General features: G+C 35.8%; 1 protein-coding gene across 4 annotated transcripts in view; it reads right to left on the minus strand.

Annotated features, from left to right (window-relative positions):
• FSTL5 (follistatin like 5) overlaps nucleotides 1-12,585 on the minus strand; it is a 558,399-nt gene that overhangs the window by 446,464 nt on the left and 99,350 nt on the right. The window lies entirely within an intron of this gene.

Raw genomic sequence — 12,585 nt, forward strand, 5'->3', positions numbered from 1 at the left:
CATTTCAATGTCCCTTCAATGTCTTTCCTTCAATTAAACTTACACTTGGTCCCTATCTCAATTCTATTATTTATTCAAAGATTGCTTCAGTCAGACCCGTCTTTCAATTTGACATAGTCCTTATTAGTTACCAGGCAACCCCGAAAGAATTATCTTGCTTTCTGTTTTTAAGTAGAAACTGTGCACTCTGTGAGTTCTCAATTAATATTCATGCACAGTTCACTCTGTCTAAAAGTTTCAGGGTCTCAAACTAAAAATAGCTTTGAAATATATTTCTAATAAAAAGTAACCAACACACACACACAAAGACCTGCAGAACTGTATTAATACCAATAAATTTTGGTAAAATGTATACACATAGTAAAAATATAAAGAATTTATTTTTCCTGTAAGCATTAATCCCAGAGTAAAATTTTGAGAAAATGAATATTGACAAATGAACATTTGTTGGACCAGCTAATCCCATGTATGATTTTATTAGACCCGAACACTTTCGTGTTCCAATTCTCTTATCCTAACCCTTCCTGCCTTTGTGTTTGAATGCTATTCTCTCTTTTGTTAATTAATTGAGTTTTCTATGATTTATTTTTAATTTGGAGTATCTATTTTCATTTAAAGTAAATTTTAAATATAAATAATGTGTTTCAAAAATATTTTTTTCTTTCATAATTATAGGACAAGCAGGCTTAAATATTTTAAAGAGGTATTTGTAATTAAAATCTCTCTCTATCTCTCACCTCCTCTTTTGCTACTCATTTATTTGGTCATTATTCTTTCAATAAATATATACAGGTTACTTTTATGGGTCAGGGATTGCTACAGGTAACAATATAAAGGATGAACAAAACAGAAAAAAATATGCCCTTATGGAAAGAAAATACTGAATAAATGTTAATGTTCTACTTGTGCATTTATTCATTTTTAATTATGTTTATTGGGGTGACACTGGTTAATAAGATTATATAGGGTTCAAGTATATATTTCTATAATACATGATTTGCATGTTTAGAAAAAGAACATGGTATTTTCACAGTGAATGACTGTACTTTTAGATAGGTGTAGTACAATAAAATGATTTTTGAATAAAATTCTGAGTGTGATGAGAGGATTGTCCAAGCAGCTTCATCACAACAATGTGCCCGCTCATGTATCACCTCTTGTGCAGAGTGTTTTGATGAAACATTAAATCACCTGGATGACTCAGCCCCCTACAGTCCATCCTGTGACGGCTTTTCCCAAAACTAAAATCACCTTTGAAAGGGAAGAGATTTCAGACCGTTGATGAGATTCAGGAAAATACAACAGGGCAGCTGGTGGTGACTGGGAGAACTGTGTGAGGCCCCAAGGTGCCTACTTTGAAGGGAATGACTTATCATTATCTTATGCACAAATGTTCTTGTATCTTGTATCTTCTTCAATAAATGTCTCTATCTTTCATATTATATGGATGGATACCTTCTGGAGAGACCTTGCATATCTGGGGAAAACATGTTCTAGGAGTGAAAAACAACTGCACATTTCCTGAGGTGTAAGAGTTCTTGGCATTGTCAAAAATACCAAGGAGACCAGTATGACTGAACTGAGCCTGGCCAGGAGTTTAGCAGAAAATGCAGTGAGGCAGGCAATAGGGGCAGATAAACTTGCATTTGGGACATTTGTTTGATCTTTGTTTTTCACACTGAGAGACCTGTTAAAACACTGAAAGTTTCTTCTCAGAGAAACACCATTATCTGAATTACATTCAAGTAGAATCATTCTAGCTACTGCAAATAGGTCAAATAAGGTGAGGGTAAAATTAGAGGAACCAGTAAAAAGTATCCCGTAGCGATCCAGGAGGGAGTTGATAATGGCATAGAGCAGAGGGGTAGCAGTGGAGTTGGAATATCTGTTAGAGCTGAAAGACTTTCTGATAGAAAAAATGTTGGGTGTGAGATAAAAAACAAACAGAGTGACTGTTAAGGTCTCAGCCATCAGAGAGAAGGAGTTCCCTCTGACTACGGCGATGGTGGTTGAAAAAGAAGCACTTATCCTTCCTTCGCTTGCTTTCTAGAACTGTCTTACTCTGTGGATTTTTCTTTCCTTGTCCAGCCACCCCTGTTCCATCTTCTTTATTTATTCCTCTTCATATTCTCACTTCCCAAATGTGAGTTTCCAAGACATTGAGCCCTTACCCTTCTTCCATACAGCTCACTCCCACAGCGATCTTACCCAGCCTACTGGACTTTAGGGCCACCTTTCTCGTAAGAACTCTCATACTTATATCTCTAGCCATTCTGCACCATCAGACTTCAGAATCATATCTTCAACTGTACTTTTTTAAAGATTTTATTTTTATTTATTTATTTTGAGAGAGAGGGGAAGGGAGGGAGAAAGACAGGGAGAGAAATATCAATGTCTGGTTGCCTGTCATGTGGCCCCCACTGGAGACCTGGCCCGCAACCCAGGGATGTGCCCTGACTTATAATCAAATTGGTGACACTTTGGTTTACAGCCCATCCTCAATCCACTGAGCTACACCAGCCAGAGAATCAGCTATATTTCTGACATCTCCACTTGGACATCTAATAAGAGCCTACCTGTCATAGCCCGAACTGAACTCCTGATCTTCCCTTACTTCTTTGACCATGTTTCTTGTGTTCCTCATATTCTTCATCTCTCCATCCTTCTAGTCATCCCCTCAAAGTAAATGTTTTCTGCTCTGTCGCTCAGTAGATAAAAGGCCTGGAATTTCCTGGGTTTGATATTTGCCTTTGGTTTTACTTTGAATATCGCTCTGAGGATGTGATTAAAATGTATGGAACTCAACAAGACATGTAAATTTAGAAATCAACTATCCTCTGTATAAATTATCAGCACTGCAACTGGAAAACATACAATAGAGTCAAATAATCTAGAGTTGACTACTAGAAAAAATGTAAAAAAAAGTAAGTTGAATCAGCCAACAAAAAGAATGAAGGAATAGATAAATTACAGGAGAAAACACAGGAAAGAATGGAATAATAAAATCCCAGGGTACATATTTATGTAAGAGGGAAATATTCAATGGCACAGAATTTTTCTGACAGGTCAAGTAAAATGATGTCTAACACAATGCCCACTAGATACATTAAAATCAACAGAATCACTGAGTTCAAAGAAAACACATTTTTGGTGGTACCATGGGCTTGGAAGTGAAATTGAAGTTTTTCAAAGAAGGACAAGGCGGTTGAGAAATGTATGAAATAGTGAAAATGAAATGGGAGAAACATAATGAAGAAAGGCCTAGGATGGAATGTAGCTACAAAGTACAGTCAAGTTTACAGAGGCGGTATATATTTTTTGTTGTTTGCTTGTATTTTTTTTTTAGTTTTATAATATTTTATTTATATTACTAAGAATTGAAAGTGTCTAAACGATAGGAGGTGCATTAAGATAAAAGGGATAGATGTTATGACCGATTGTAGAAGAGTGTTGAAATGGTAGGTGTGATACAGAAAATAAGTGGGAACAAAATTTAAATAGGAGAACCAGTTCTTATAATGTAACCGGTGGGCCCAGGAAAGTGTGGTCATGGACACAGTAGGTTTTTAGGTTTGATACACTGACTTAAACACGTTCAATCTGTGATTTATTGCCTTTTTGTAATAGAAGTCCACTGAGTGATGTAGAATGGTTTGTCAGAAATCTGAGGAAATAAAATTAATTTTAAATGCACTGCTCTATATTTTTCTGTGAGAGTAGGAGAATAGAAGAACAGCTTGGTATTGTTGAATCCTAAGTTTTGCCATCATAAATTTGCAGTGGTACAAATCTTAGTCATATTTAATTACAAATAGGTTTAACACCCACTGATATATTTTATTATATTTGTATCTTTTTTTTTAAAGATTTTATTTATTTATATATCTTTAGAGGGGAAGGAGAGAGGGAGAGAAACATCAATGTATGGTTGCCTTTCGTGTGTCCCCTGCTGGTAGTTAGCCTGCAAGGATCCGGCCTGCAACCCAGGAATGTGCCCTGACTGGGAATCGAACCGCGATCGTCTGGTTCACAGGCCCGCGCTCAATCCACTGAGCTACGCCAGCCAGGGCTTATTATATTTGTATCTTAAAATCCAATTCTCCATCTATATATTTATATATGCTTATAAACTACCAATGGAAACATCCTACAGACTAGAAATGATTGAGAGGAATTACTTAAAGAAGGCCAAATAGTTATTAATTTATTGGATTGGGGAGAAGGGAAACAGACTGGTAAAGTCTGTTTAGAAAAAGACAACTACTCCATTTACTGCCAAACACTCATTAGAACCCTTTTAATAAAGACAAATATATAATTTAAGACTTTGAAAGTAGTACTTTTTTAAACTTCTTTCTATGACTATGTTGTATTATTCACCTGGCAAAATATATTTTCCACCATTTTATTTTTAAAAAACTGTTTTATATATTAATTTTCAAATAAAGCAATGTTAAGGAGAAAATTGTGATTTTTTAAAAATTATGTGAGAACTCTTAAGTGATCCAAAAATTTATTACCCTGTCTACATTATATATTTAAAAAATACTTTTTTATTAGAAAATCTTAGTTCTTGTTTGTTATAACAGAATGCCAAACTCTTGGCTTAACCCAATTTTAATATTCCTTCAAAGGATTTTCTGATAAAGCACTCTTGTATTAAAATAAGAAATGTATTTTGGCCAGGATTACTTTGTATCACACCATCCTTGGAAAAATCCCAAAGTGCTACATTATTAATTACATAAATAGACTCCATGAAATTCAGCTCAATGATAGAAATGGGCAAATAGATTCTTACAGACAGTGTAATAAAGATTACTAAAGATAATCTGGGCAGAAGTATGGATTCAGAGCAAACACATAATTGCATGATAAGATCTTTTAATTATTTTTTCAAAACAACACAATAAATGGAATTAGCTAACCCACTATAAAACTAAGACACATAGAGGTACACAGTAATTTTTAAACGGATGTGGCTGATAAGATCCTTTCATTATTTTTTTAAAACAACATAATAAATGAGATTAGCTAAATCACTATAAAATTAAGACAAGTAGAGGTACACACTAGTTTTTAAACCGGTGTGATGGTTTTAAAGTTTCTAGGCACACTAAAGTCTAGCCTAATAACATCAATTCACAGGTTGCTAGTCCTTTAAATGGGCAGAATGTTGTTACTCTGGAAGATATTATTAAGGATTTTTATATCCAGTATTACATTTATGGCACAACATTTATTAGCATCCAATGGTGGCTATAACATAATAATTGCAGTCTTATAATCAAAGATCAAAACTAGGTATCTGTCCATAATAACTTCAAACATAGTTTACCCATTATTTTCTTTCTCACTTAGAAGCATATGCTCTCTAGGAAGAGGAGCAACTATCTAAATGCTAAGTGCATCACTTCCACCAACAAACACAGCATGAGCTGTAAACATTAGACTACCAGTGAACTGTCCTCCCATTCCATAACATAAAGCTTAAATCACCTTAACAAACAAGGCATCAACCCAAATAGGTAAGATCTCTCAATAGTCCTTTTTAAAAAATTTTGTGAGGCCCTGGATGGTGTAGCTCAGTGGATTGAGCACAGGCCTGAAAACCACACGATCAAGGTTTGATTCTCAGTCAGGGCACATGCCTGAGTTGCAGGCCAGTCCCCAGCAGGGGGCTCACGAGAGGCAACCATACATTGAGGTTCCTCTCCTTCTCTCCTTCCCTTTCTCTCTAAAGATAAATAAATAAAATCTATTAAAAAAAATTGTGAATAGCCCTGGCTGGTGTAGCTTAGTGGATTGGGCACAGGCCTGCAAACCAAAGTAGCATGGTTCAATTCCCAGTCGGGGCACATGCCTGGGTTGCAGGCCAGTTCCCAGCGGGGGATGCACTGGAGGCAACCATACATTGATACTTCTCTCCCTCTCTCCTTCCCTTCCTCTCTAAAGATAAATAAATCAATCTTTTTAAAAATTTGTGAATAAATAATGAACATATATAAAAAATAAAAAATTTGGTTACAAAAATAAAAAAGGTAAAGATTACTAATTTTAGAAGTCTGCCTAGTTTAAATAACTTCTCAGAACTCTTCCCTTCCCACTGATGCAATTATTGTTTGCCAAAAAAATACCACCAAACAAAACTTGCAAAGTGCTCATTTGTAGTAGAACAGTCGTATTCAATATGTGTTTAAGATTTCCATGTGCTAAGTGTTAAAAATATAAAACATTAAAGTTTTTTATATATTTCTCAGAACTATTAAGTAATGAGGATCATAAATTCATAAAAGTCGGGAATAGACTATTTCAGTAGAACCACTCCACTGTAATCTTATAACAAATCTCCTCTGCGCCATTCTGATGTGTAGCCATGAGCTCCCTCCCACAAGCTCTACACACATACAGGCACACACTCTCTCCAAAACATACTTTTCCATACCCATTTAATTATAAAATGCCTGGAAAATAAGAAATAGTGGCAATCATAATGTAGCATATCTAGCCTCCTCATGCTTGGAGACATAGCTATATTTTCAGAGAACCGTAATGGTGAATTTTCAGTCTACTTAATTTAATCACAATCTTCTTAATGTTTATTTAAAATAGCTTCCCTCATAATTCGAACCATGTTCTTTTTTTTTTTTTTTATATTTTATTTATTTATCTTTAGAGGGGAAGAGAAGGAGAGAGGAAGGAAACATCAATGTATGGTTGCTTCTCGTGCATTCCCTGCAGGGAACTGGCCCCTGCCGGAAACTGGCCTGCAACCCAAGCATGTGCCCTGACTGGGAATCGAACCGCGATCGTCTGGTTCGCAGGCCTGCGCTCAATCCACTGAGCTACACCATCCAGGGCTCGAACCATGTTCTTAATCCATTATCATCACCACAATAAGCCTCAACTCTGGCCACTCTATCTGAAACAGCACCTGTATTACTATTTTGTTTCCCTAACATTTTGTTTATTCTCAGCAGAATTATTACTTCCAGGAATAACATATATTTATTTGTGCTTTATGTGTTCTCTTTACTGAAACACATGTTCCACAAGCAAGAGACTATGCAGACTTAACTGGTACATCCACAGTACCTAGAGGAGTATCTTCAAGAGAATAGGCCCCATTCCTAATCAAGTCTCTGAACTCTAGAATTTAACAGCCTAGTGGAGGAACAGGCACACACAAAATAAATGAAATCAAATGTGACATGCAAGAGTGAAATTGTATATAAAATCTAGAGCGCTCACTCAAAGAACAATGCATTCTTTCTTAACTTAGGCAGGGGAGGGAAAACTTTGAATATATGGACTACTGGGAAATACATAGAGAGAAGATGAGTTTGTAAGAATAAGCAGTTGATCTTTGTAGTCAATGGAAAGGAGGATTCTATGTAGAACATACAGAATGACCAAAATCACCAGTTCATCAGAGTGCATGGTTAGACTACAAAACAGCCAACAGTGCGCAGTAGTAGTGCAGAGTTGTTATGGCAAAGTTGGGATGGTAATGAGACATGCACCAAATTTTTAAAAAATGAATCTCACAGTAGAAATGAATTTGCTCACCAAATCCCTTCTATATTCAATAATATCTGTACTGTGTTTAATTACATACATAGTATAATCAAGCTTTAAATATCAACCCTACAAGTTTTATGATATGTTTATTTGTATTTACACTTAAAATAAAATGACTATGGAAAATTTTTAATTACTTTCATCATTTAAATCTAACTGTAATCATCAGGTAGATTTTTTGTCTGATTTGTTTTTAACCAAGACTGTGTATGCTCAAGTTAAATAGATAAATTATACTCAAAGACAATCACTATCTCCTGTGTCAAATACAATCAATAAGAATTTGTGGAGGGGAATGGTGGTGGGAAAATGGAGACAAGTGTACTTGAACAACAATTTAAAAAAAGATACAAATTAAATTAAATTACTTTTAAAAAACGGAATTTGTCCAAAATGTCATAAAAGACAACTTTGGTTAATGGACTCATGAAAGACATAAACAGGTTCTTAAAAGGTGAGCAGCATTTAATTAGGTTTAAGAAATTATAGATATCCAGAGCAGAAAAAATAGCTTGTAGTAATAAGAAATTAAGTAGCAAAATATGTTATATATAAAATAATACAAAGACTCATAAGCATAATAGATAATTACAATAATCAAAGAAAAAAATCCCATACATGGAACACACATATATGTGCCCTCCTCTCCATATTAAAGTACAAAATTATTTATTTATTAATGATACATATATATTTGAGGGTTAAAAAATATTAAGAGAAAGCAAATGTTTTTTCCTAATCTACTCTATAATCTCAGAATAAAAGGGAGAATTCTGTAGGCCTTCCTTACAGCATTATGAATTTACGGTATTAAACTTGGAGTTGAAATATGGGAGAAATCAAAAATGAATGTTGATAGGCTACTTTTGAGGCTATACATATGAAATGTAAAGGACTTCCGGCCAAGATGGAGGCATAGGTGGAAACGCCGTGCCTCCTCGCACAACCAAGTTTAAAGACCAGAAGGTCTTAGTAACAAAAACACAACCAAAACACAGAAAATTGAACTGTACAGAAGTCCTACAACAACAAACCATTCAGCCAGACAGGTAAGAGGGGCAGCGTCAGCGGCTGGTGGAGCAGGGTTGGGCGGAAAAAAGCGGCTGGACCTACCCAGGTGTGCAGACGGTGCTTGGCAGTTTCCAGGTGTGGGGTGGCAACAGGCAGACCCAGTGAGAGTGCAAGGCAGCTGGCTGACCATAGTCACCCATTCTCACTCAGATAAACCAGGCAAAGTAGCCAGCAGTGAGACAGACCACGCAGGCTAGGGCCCCAGCGACAGAATTAAAGCCTGAAAGTACCAATAGGATAAACTTTCGGGGTTGAGATGCCAGGAGAAGCTCCAAGGCTCACAGAAAGTTTGTTGGAGAGACAGGGTTCTGAAGGGTGCACAGGCCCCCACACCTGGGAGCTGGCCCCAGGGGGCTCGGTTTGCCTGCAGGAAACAGCAGAGGGGACCAAAATCTGAGAGAGCGAGGAACAAGCACCTTTGGCCCTCTCTGACCCAGCCCCCACATCCAGTGTCACAACCCAGCAACTGGGTCACCCACCCTGGTGAACACCTGAGGCTCCGCCCCTCATACATAACAGGCACGAACAGACCAAAACATTATGGTTCAAGAAGAACTCAAAGCCCCAATGCCAATACTTCTAAGTAACCAAGAGATAGCCAACCTATCAGATGTACAGTTCAAACCACTGGTGATCAGGATGCTCACAGAACTGGTTGATTTTAGTCACAGATTAGAGAAACAAATGAAGGCTAAACTAATTGAAATAAAGGGAAATACACAGGAAACCAATAGTGATGGGAAGGAAACTGGGACTCAAATCAATCGAGGGGACCAGAAGGAAGGAAAAAATGACCAAACAGAAAAGTACAAAGAAAAAAGAATTCAAAAAAATGAGGAGAGGCTTAGGAATCTCCAGGACATCTTTAAACATTCCAACATCCAAATTATGGGGGTACCAGAAGGGGAATAAGAAGAACAACAAGTGGAACGCTTATTTGAACAAATAATAGAGGAGAACTTCCCCAATCTGGCAAAGGAAATAGACTCCGAGGATGTACAGGAAGCTCAGAGAGTCCCAAAGAAGTTGGACCCAAGAAGGAACACACCAAGGCACATCATAATTACATTAGCCAAGATTAAAATGAAAGAGAGAATCCTAGAAGCAGCAGGAGATAAGGGGACAGTCACCTACAAAGGAGTTCCCATCAGACTGTCAGCAGATTTCTCAAAAGAGACCTTACAGGCAAGAAGGGGCTGGAAAGAAGTATTCCAAGTTATGAAAGGCAAGGGCCTACATCCAAGATTGCTCTATCCAGCAAAGCTTTCATTTAGAATGGAAGGGCGGATAAAGTGCTTCTCAGATAAGGCCAAATTCAAGGAGTTCATCATCACCAAGCCCTTATTATATGAAATGTTAAAGGGACTTATCTAAGGAAAAGAAGATTAAAAATATGAACAATGAAAGGACAGCAAACTCACAGTTATTAACAATGCATCTAAAACAAAAGCAATCTAAGAGGACAGCTAGATCAGGAGCAGAGCCACAGAAATGGAGATCACATGGAGGGTTAGCAACAGGGGAGTGGGAGGAGGAGAGGGGGGGAGAAGGTACAGAGAATAAGTAGCATAAACGGTAGGTAGCAAATAGATAGGGGGGAGGGCAAGAGTAGTAGGGGAAATATAGAATCTAAAGAACTTGTAACATATGGACATAAACTTAAGAGGGGGGAATGATGGGGGAGGGGGTGTACAGGGTGGAAGGGAATGAAGGGAGGGAAATGGGACAACTGTGATGGCATAATCAATAAAATATATTAAAAAATAAGTATCACACAAAAAAGAAAATTTAATTAATTAAAGAATAACTTTTGACAATTGTATTCCATTATAAAGAATATCCAGCATAAATTCAGAAACATTTAAAAGAAATACCTATTCAATTTTTGAGATATTATTTATAATTTTTTCTAAAAAGGGGATCACATTTTAAAAATTAATAATACATGTTCTAACCAGCTTTCAGATCTCTTATCCATTTATCTTATTTTCTGTGTGTGTGTGTGTGTGAAGAAATTTGAAATATAATTGCAAGATATTCATGTTCTTAAGAGCATGTTACTATATTAATAAGATGTCAACATACAACCTACTCACTTCTTGAATACAGGTTTGCTAGGGATATGCATGGCCTGCTCTGTGCTCTAAGACAGGGATTAACTATGAATAACTTAAATTTCTATCTCTGAACTTCAAATTTATCTGGAGAGACTGATGGCAATTAATTACAAATCAATGATAAACAGGTATGGGAAAAACAATTTTCTATGCTGAGTGTGGAGCAAAAGGAGAATTCACAGGGAAAATATTCCCTGAATTAAGAATTAAAGGATGGTACAATAATTTGCTGGTGAAAGGGTAGTAGGCTGTGCAAAGGCACAAAATTGCAAAATTTTTAATCATTTGGGAAGAACAGTGGATAGTTAAGAATAGCTCAACCATATATTTACTTAGACGTGAAGATTATATAAAATATATTTAAGAAAGCTCTCTCCTATCTCCAGTAGAAAATTTAGCCCTCTTAAATACAGCAGATGCTGTTTGTTAAAGAGTCGTAGAAATCAAATAAACATACTGATTATTATAATAGTTTTTACAGTGTGTTTTTGGAGTGTGAAAAGTAATGATGATTTTTCTTAACACAAGTCACTAAAGAATTTGAAAAAAATTAAAATATAAATTATTTAATTAATGATATTTGGTATGGAAATTAGTGAAGTAGTATCATTTAAAATGCAGGCATTTATTAAATTAGAATACTTTCCATTTTATGTTTACTCTGCAATAAATTTGAATATTTAATTTATTAAGTCTATAAATATACCAAAAGTAATAATTGTCCTAGGAACCTAATGATTTGATTTTTAAATCTTCAGTGATCTAGGGTATTGCACGCTTTTTCTAGTAATATAAATTTTAAAGAGGCTACCAATAAATAAAATTTATTATTTAGAATACACTTTGCATGAAAAATTATATTCTGCAATTATAAAATACAAAACATGTAGCTAAGTAGGAATAGAAGATATTCTGGCTTCACACAAGAAGGGGCTTGGTGGGGAAGATAAGCCCAAGAGGTCAACAGCATGGAATCTAAGTATGAACACACTAAGTGCCCTTCCCAGTAAGCATAGAAATTCACTGCAATTTTTTATAAAAAGATGATTAAGGCTCGGGGAATAAAAATAGAGGAAGAATGGGAAGAAGAAGAAATTAGGAAGGAGGAAGAGAAGTAGGACAAAAGGGAGAAAGAGGAGAAAAAGATGATTAAAACAATTATTACAATCTTTTTTAGTTAGCAAGCAATTTTTAAGTTCTTTACACATTTATCTCATCTGAGGTGACCAAAAGCCATGGTCTAGCTTCCCTTGCTTGCACCTTCAAGTTACAGTTCATGGAAGTCTCTAGGACGATGGCCAGTGGCACCTATGGCAGTATTTCCAAGCAGCAAATATGATTACTTGGTATAAAATCCAAAACCATATGTTAACCTGTCTTTTTAAAAGATGAGTTCCCCAACTGGGAGCTCCCTAAAATAAGTACAATACATGATTTCCATTCCTTCTTAGGCAATTAAGTGGTAACAGTTATCAGAATATCAGACTAATTTGAACTGAAAGATGAATGAGACTTAGGATATTATGTTCACAACTGTTTACTTCATAAGGCTTTATTGAAGAATAATTAAAACATAACTGTAGGTATTTAAAGTGTATAATGTGATAATAGTAAATTATCAATGTGATGACACATGTAAATATATTTTATATATTCACACACCATACATCTATTCCTTCATACACACATTGTGGAAAGACTACCAAGATCAAAGTAACTAACACATTCATTACATCACATGTTACTTGTCTTTTTGTACTGAGAATGCTTCAGTTCTTGCAGCAACTTGTAAGTATACAATCTGGCATTAGTAAGC

This window comes from Sturnira hondurensis, unplaced genomic scaffold (assembly GCF_014824575.4).
Source record: "Sturnira hondurensis isolate 20B ecotype Veracruz unplaced genomic scaffold, ASM1482457v3 Scaffold0010128, whole genome shotgun sequence".
In the NCBI taxonomy this organism is placed as follows: domain Eukaryota; kingdom Metazoa; phylum Chordata; class Mammalia; order Chiroptera; family Phyllostomidae; genus Sturnira; species Sturnira hondurensis.